Source organism: Moschus berezovskii, chromosome 22 (genome assembly GCF_049115385.1).
Source record: "Moschus berezovskii isolate FMDL1 chromosome 22, NW_MosBer_1.0, whole genome shotgun sequence".
Classification (NCBI taxonomy): Eukaryota; Metazoa; Chordata; class Mammalia; order Artiodactyla; family Moschidae; genus Moschus; species Moschus berezovskii.
In genome coordinates, this window is record NC_142481.1 from 42,306,123 (window position 1) to 42,314,615 (window position 8,493).

The 8,493-nt window shown below is 42.7% G+C and overlaps 1 non-coding gene across 1 annotated transcript; it reads left to right on the forward strand.

Annotated features, from left to right (window-relative positions):
• The first annotated feature begins 6,574 nt into the window (after window positions 1-6,574).
• On the forward strand, window positions 6,575-6,656 carry LOC129547424 (small nucleolar RNA SNORD79). Its single transcript, XR_008684094.2, has one exon. It is a non-coding gene; the product is annotated as a small nucleolar RNA SNORD79 (small nucleolar RNA).
• Window positions 6,657-8,493: the final 1,837 nt, after the last annotated feature.

Genomic DNA, 8,493 nt, shown 5'->3' on the forward strand with positions numbered 1-8,493 from the left:
TACACTGCTTAATCTTCTTTCCAAGGACAGAGTTGTCTTTTCATTCATTAGCGTTTTCTTTCATGTCCCTCAGTAGTGCCCTAAAGTTTTCTTTTATAGATTCTGCACCTTTTAAACTTATTCCTTAATATTTTATCTTTCTGAATATAAATGAGATTTTTTTTTCCTTCCATTATGTGTTCTAATTGGGATACTGTATACAGAGAGCTATTGTTATGTGTATATAAAATTTAGATACTTACTTTATTGATTTCTCTCTTTTTTCATAGCTTTGTAACTGATCCTCTTGAGTTTCATTGGTATACAAGCCCATGATTTTGCCTTCCTATTTCCAATTTTAACTATCACATTTTTGTGGCTTGCTAAAGCATCTGGGTGTTCATTGGAAGGACTGATGCTAAAGCTGAAACTCCAATATTTTGGCCACCTTATGTGAAGAGTTGACTCACTGGAAAAGACTCTGATGCTGGCAGGGATTGGGGGCAGGAGGAGAAGGGGACGACAGAGGATGAGATGGCTGGATGGCATCACCGACTCGATGTACATGAGTTTGAGTGAACTCTGGGAGTTGGTGATGGACAGGGAGGCCTGGCGTGCTGTGATTCATGGGGTCGCAAAGAGTCAGACACGACTGAGTGACTGAATTGAACTGAACTGTGTGTTGAACTTTGTATTGTGATCCAATCAATGTAAAGGGTGTCTTCAGTCAGTCAGTTTAGTCGTTCAGTCATGTCCAACTCTGTGACTCCATGGACTGCAGCATGCCAGGCCTCCCTGTCCATCACCAACTCCCAGGGGCTACTCAAAGTCATGTCCACTGATTTGGTAATGCCATCCAACCATCTCATCCTCTGTTATCCCTTCTCCTGCCACCTTCAACTTTCCCAGCATGGAGAAGTGAAGTCGCTCAGTCATGTCTGACTCTTTGTGACCCCATGGGCTGTAGCCTACCAGGTTCCTCCATCCATGGGATTTTCCAGGCAATAATACTGGAGTGGGTTGTCATTTCCTTCTTCAGGAGATCTTCCCGACCCAGGGATTGAACCTGGGTCTCCCGTATTGTAGGCAGACACTTTACCGTCTTAGCCACCAGGGTCTTTTCAAATGAACAGTTCCTTGCATCAGGTGGCCAAAGTATTGGAGTTTCAGCTTTCAACATCAGTCCTTCTAATGAACACCCAGGATTGATCTCCTTTAGGATGGACTTGTTGGATCTCCTTGCTGTCCAAGGGACTCTCAAGAGTTTTCTCCAGCACCACAGTTCAAAAGCATCGGTTCTTTGGCACTCACCTTTCTTTATAGTCCAACTCTCACATCCGTACCTGACTACTGGAAAAACCATAGCTTTGACTAGATGGATATTTGCTGGCAAAGTAATGTTTCTGCTTTTTAACATGTTGTCTGGGTTGGTCATAACTTTTCTTCCAAGGAGTAAGCATCTTTTAATTTCATGACTGCACTCACCATCTGCCGTGATTTTGGAGTCCCCCCCAAAATAGTTTGTCATTGTTTCCCCATCTATTAGCCATGAAGTGATAGGGACAGATGCCATGATCTTAGTTTTCTGAATGTTGAGTTTTAAGTCAACTTTTTCACTCTCCTGTTTTACTTTCATCAAGAGGCTCTTAAATTCTTTGGTTTCTGCCATAAGTGTGGTGTCATTTGCATATCTGACGTTATTGATATTTCTCCCGGCAATCTTGATTCCAGCTTGTGCTTCATCCAGCCTGCCATTTTGCATGATGTACTCTGTATATAAGTTAAATAAGCAGGGTGACAATACACAGCCTTGGTGTATGCCTTTCCTGATTTGGAACCAGTCTGTTGTTCCATGTCCAGTTCTAACTGTTGCTTCCTGACCTGCATACAGATTTCTCAGGAGGCAGGTTAGGTGGTCTGGTATTCCCATGTCTTGAAGAATGTTTCACAGTTTGTTGTGATCCACAGAGTCAAAGACTTTGGCATAGTCAGTAATGCAGAAGTAGATGTTTTTCTGGAACTCTCTTGTTTCTTTTTTATCATCCAGTGGATGTTGGCAGTTTGATCTCTGGTTCCTCTGCCTTTTCTAAATCCACCTTGATCATCTGGAAGTTCACAGTTCACATCTTGTTGAAGCCTGACTTGGAGAATTTGCTAGCGTTGAGATGAGTGCAATTGTGCAGTAGTTTAAACATTCTTTGGCTTTGCCTTTCTTGGGGAATGGAATGAAAACTGACCTTTTCCAGTCCTGGGGCCACTGCTGAGTTTTCCATATTTGCAGGCATATTGAGTGCAGCACTTTCACAGCATCATCTTTTAGGATTTGAAATAGCTCAACTGGAATTCCATCACTTCCACTAGCTTTGTTTGTATTGATGCTTCCCCTCTGTCTAGTCAAGGCTATGGTTTTTCCCGTGGTCATGTATAGATGTGAGAGTTGGACTGTGAAGAAAGCTGATCACCGAAGAATTGATGCTTTTGAACTGTGGTGCTGGAGAAGACTCTTGAGAGTCCCTTGGACTGCAAGGAGATCCAACCATTCCATTCTAGAGGAGATCAATCCTGGGTGTTCATTGGAAGGACTGATGCTAAAGCTGAAACTGCAATACTTTGGCCACCTCATGCGACGAGTTGACTCACTGGAAAAGAGTCTGATGCTGGGAGGGATTGGGGGCAGGAGGAGAAGAGGACGACAGAGAATGAGATGGCTGGATGGCATCACCGACTCTGTGGACATGAGTTTGAGTGAACTCCAGGAGTTGGTGATGGACAGGGAGGCCTGGCATGCTGTGATTCATGGGGTCGCAAAGAGTCAGACACGACTGAGCGACTGAACTGAACTGAACTGAACTGAAGGCCAACTTGAGTTCACATTCCTGGATGTCTGGCTCTACATGAGTGATCACACCATCGGGATTATCTGGGTCATGAAGATCTTTTTTGTATAGTTCTTTTGTGTATTTTTGCCACTTCTTCTTAATATCTTCTGCTTCTGTTAGGTTCATACCTTTTCTGTCCTTTATTGTGCCCATCTTTGCACGAAATGTTCCCTTGGTAGCTCTAATTTTCTTGAAGAGAACTCTAGTCTTTCCCATTCTATTGTTTTCCTCTATTTCTTTGCACTGACCACTGAGGAAAGCTATCTTACCTCTCCTTGCTATTCTTTGGAATTCTGTATTCAAACAGATATATCTTTCCTTTTCTCCTTTGCTTTTTGCTTCTCTTCTTTTCAAAGTTATTTGTAAGGCCTCTTCAGATAACCATTTTGGCTTTTTGCATTTCTTTTTCTTGGGGATGGTCTTGATCACTGCCTCCTGTACAATGTCATGAACCTCCGTCTATAGTTCTTCAGGCACTCTATCAGATCTAATCCCTTGAATCTCTTTTGTCACTTCTACTGTATAATTGTAAGGGATTTGATTTAGGTCATACCCGGATGGTCTAGTGATTTTCCCTACTTTCTTCAATTTAATTCTGAATTTGGCAATAAAGAGTTCTTGATCTGAGCCATAGTCAGTTCCCGTTCTTGTTTTTGCTGACTGTATAGAACTTCTCCATCTTTGGCTGCAAAGAATATAATCAATTAATTTTGGTATTGACCATCTGGTTATGTCCATGTGTAGTGTCTTCTCTTGTGTTGTTGGAAGAGGGTGTTTGCTATGACCAGTGCGTTCCCTTGGCAAAACTTAGCCTTTACCCTGCTTCATTCTGTACCCCAGGGCCAAATTTACCTGTTACTCCAGGTATTTCTTGACTTCCTACTTTTGCATTCCAGTCCCTAATAATGAAAAGGACATCTTTTTTGGGTGTTAGTTCTAGAAGGTCTTGTAGGTCTTCATAGAACTGTTCAACTTCAGCTTCTTCAGCATTACTGGTTGGGGCATAGGCTTGGATTGCTATAATATTAAATGGTTAGGGTAAGCATTTCCCAGATCCTGACCCAAGGACTCCAAAGCAAGCAATTGATTTGGGAGATGATCCCAGGAGATTATTAGCAGGGAAGAGGGGAAGTGAGACAGGGAAATGAGGACAGCCAATCCAGGGAGCAGGATAAGCAGCTTTCCACTCCATCCTACTGGGGGTCTCTGGAAGACAGTGCATACCCACCTCTGCGTTGTTTACCGAAGGGCTGAGGCTCTGACAGAGGGCTGCTCTCTACCCTGCCCCTCATGTGGGCTGGGCATGCTCCTGCAGCCAGAGAAAGCCTTCAGACACAGTCCCGGTGTTCGCAGTAGAAACCATTGGTCCACATGGGAATGGTGAGTGCTGAGGGGTTACGAGCAGAGGTTTGACATTGTCACTCCGAGAAGTGAAGTTCACTTCACAGAGTGATGGGGTTTCTGAGACACTCGGAAGCTAGGCTAAGAATATGGTTCAGAGGCCTGAGGCACTGCCTTGCTTTTTTCTTTTTTGAACTGTGTTAGAATGTTGCCCCACCAACCCTAACTTTGGTTTGAGAAGTGGAAAGCCTGTGATGTCCACACATATTTCCCAGCAAGGGCACCAATTGTTTATGCACAACTTATAAGTCCCATGTGAAGCAGCAAAAATTGAGCTTCTCAGTTCTCGCTGAGCCTTGGCTTTAGCATCACAGAGGCTGTAGCCCCACTGGGGTTGCAGTTATAGTCCATATGGCTATTCTGCACCTCGTGAATTCTCTCTACATTTGGCTAAACAAATCAGGAATTAATCTTATGATGGGCGTGTACGTCTTTCAGTTTAAAGCTTACCTGCAATACTGCTATCCCATTTTCCTTACTGTGAAGAGATCTCTGTTTTTAGATGGGTCTTATGTTATACTGTCTGTTTTTAATCCTGTCAGTGCACTGAAGGAATACATGTGCCTTAAGTTCTTTTGATTCTATAACTTTTATTTATTAGGCCAGATTATGTAATGTTGAGAGGCAGGGCCTTGGAAATCAGTCAGATTGGGTTTGAATCTTGCCTCCTCTGCTTACTGTGTGACCTTGAATATGTCACCCAAAACTTCCATTTCAGATTATTACATTGAGAGCAAGAATAGAATATTTTCTAAGCTATGAAGTTAAATCCTATCCAGTGTCTCTTATTCAATAAAAGTTTATCAATAAACCAAACACTTTTTTTTTTGATTCTACCTCCTAATTATATCTTACATTTATCTCTTTGTTTGTTAATATCATCATTACTACCATCCTCATCCGTGACATCCTCAGTGTTCACCTGGACCTCTGCAGGAGCCCCCTAAGTGGTTGCCTGATATTTATTCTTGCATCCTCAGGGTGGAAATCCATTCCCATTTTCTTGGTTGCAGAACTGTGAGTTTTCTTGGGGGAACATCCAGTTCCATTAGGTACAGTCCTAGTGGGAGGATCAAATGAGATACTCCTTACTCCTTCCAACCCACTCATCTGCCCAGGGGTGAGCATGTGACCTATACGAGGCATTCAGATTCTCTGCCTTAGAAATTTAAGTTCTGATCAGAATGTAATAAAGACTGAAAATGACTGGAGTTATTCATCCAGTTGGCAGTACCAGAAGAGAGTAGCCATTAATTTTTGCTTCCCAGCCAGGCTCTTTAGATTTTCCTTTGATTCTGGGCCCTAGTCCATAGCCTTCTAATAAATTGCCTTTTTTTTTTTTTTTTGCCCAAGTTAACCTGAGTGAATTCCTGTTGCTTATGACCAAAGAAATTTAACTAATATCCATGATATTGGTGAGGATAAAGACTAAGCTGCTGTATCAGAAGTTCTAAAACACAGTGGGTCAAGTTTGTCTGTTAGAAACAAAGATCTAAGTTTGTTTCTCTCTTGTACAACAGTCCAGAGTTGGGGAGAAGTTCTGTTCCCTGAGGTCACATGGCCCCAGGGAGCTTCCACCTTGTTGCTCTGCCAGTTCCTGGGGTTCTGTCCTTGTTCTCATGATCGATGCTGGGTCACTGCCACATTCACATTCCAGCCCACAGAAAAGGTGAGTGGAAGCCTGTGGCAAGCATTCCTGTTAAACAAGCAACTGAAAGTGTCAGCCACTCAGTTGTGTCTGACTCTTTGCGACCCCATGGATTATATTCCACCAGGCTCCTCTGTCCATGGGATTTCCCAGGCAAGAATACTGGAGTGGGAAGCCACTCCCTTCCCAGGGATGGAACCTGGGTCTCCCACACATTGCAGGCAGATTCTTTACCATCTGAGCCACTAAGTGACTAGAAGTTGTTTACTCTGCTAATGCTCACATGGTTTGGCCACACCTGGCTGAGAGGGAGGCTGGGAAATGGAGGTTCCAGCTGGGTGAACACGTGCCCAGGAAGAAAGGAAGAAGGATTTGGAGAAAACAGGCAGTTTGCCACATGCCATCTTTCAGATTCATTTCTTCACCCCAAGGTGAGAGTGGTCACACACACACACACACACACACACACACACACAAACATGTCATCTTCCTGCTTATAAGCCTCCCATGGCCTCACACTGTGGCTGGATTAAGACCAAGACCATCCCATGGCTTCTAAGTTGTACTCGCTTAGTTCTTTATTCTCCTGACCCTGACAAATCACCCTGGCATCTTCTTGGTTACATGAGCAGCACTTTATTTTTTATTTTATTTTTAAAATTTTTAATTGGGTTAGTGATGATTTTTATAATAAAACAGATGGGAATCTCTCTGAAAAAGAATGAAGTTTTTAAATGGAAGCAACCTAGATGTCCATCTGCAGATGAATGGATAAGAAAGCTTTGGTACATATACACAATGGAGTATTTTTCAGCCATCAAAAAGAATGCATTTGAATCAGTTTTAATGAGGTGGATGAAATTGGAGCCAATTATACAGAGTGAAGTAAGCCAGAAAGAAAAACATCAATACAGTATACTAACGCATATATATGGAATTTAGAAAGATGGTAACCTGAACCCTGTATACGAGACTGCAAAAGAGACATAGGCATATAGAACAGTCTTTGGGACTCTGTGGGAGAGGGTGAAGGTGGGATGATTGGGGAGAACGGCATTGTAGCATGTATTTTATCATAAGTGACCAGTCCAGGTTCGACGCATGATACAGGATGCTTGGGGCTGGTGCACGGGGATGACATGGAGGGAGGATATGGGGAAGAGGGAGGTGGGAGGGGGGTTCAAGAAAGAGAACACATGTACACCCGGGGTGGATTCATGTCAATGTATGGCAAAACCAACCAATACATTAATGTAAGGTAATTTGCCTCCAATAAAATAAATTTTAAAAAAATAAATAAAAATAAAAAAAATAAAAGATGATGCTGTTAAAAAAAAATTTAATTGGAGGCTAATTACTTTACATTATTGTATTGGTTTTGCCAAACATTGACATGAATCCGCCCCGGGTGTACATGTGTTCCCCATCTTGAACCCCCCTCCCACCTCCCTCCACATATCATCCCTCTGGGTCATCTCAGTGCACCAGCCCCGAGCATCCTGTGTCATGCATCGAACCTGGACTGGCGATTCATTTCACATATGATAATATACATGTTTCAGTGCCATTCTCCCAAATCATCCCACCCTCGCCGTCTCTCACAGAGTCCAAAAGACTGTTCTATACATCTGTGTCTCTTTTGCTGTCTTGTATACAGGATTATCGTTATCATCTTTCTAAATTCCATATATATGCGTTAGTATACTGTATTGGTGTTTTTCTTTCTGGCTTACTTCACTCTGTATACTAAGCTCCAGTTTCATCCACCTCATTAGAACTGATTCAAATGTATTCTTTTTAATTGCTGAGTAATACTCCACTGTGTATATGTACCAAAGCTTTCTTATCCATTCGTCTGCAGATGGACATCTAGGTTGCTTCCATGTCCTGGCTATTATAAACAGTGCTATGAGCAGCACTTTAAAAAAAAATGCATCCTGGGCAGTTTTATCTGCTTGGAACATTCTTCTCTCCCCTTTTGCTTGATTTGCTAATTCCTATTTACCTTTCATTTCTCAGCTTAGTCATCATTCTTTTCAAGGATGTCTTTATAGACCCTCAGATTAGGTCCTAATCCTCTGATAAACCCTCTTGTAGTATCCCATACCTTATTTTTCTATTATTTATAAGCTTAAGTCAACATCTGACTGATCAGGACTATTCTCCTCTCCCAGAACATCAGTCCCACGAGGACAGGAAACACCCCACCCAGCACCTTGGGATCCTTAACACCCAGCACAGTGCGTGGCGCTGAGAAGACTCTCAAAAAATACCCAGGGAGTCCACAAATGAAGGAAGGATGTGGGAGAGTGGTGTAAGAAGATGTTTGGGATGAAAGTTTCTTGGTTTAAGGAAACTGGTGTAGATTCCAAGGGTATGTATGCACGTCCTGATGCAGAATTCTCAGAGATGAGGGATGCAGACAAGGGGTAGGGAAGAACCAAAGACCTCAGCCACCACTGGAGATTTTAACTGGGAGTTCTCCCTGCCTGGAAGCAAACCCTATGGATTTGTTTTTCTTGGCTGAGTCCTTGGCAGAGAGAAAGGGAGGAAGGATGGGGAGAAAGAAAGGAGAAGGAGAGATAG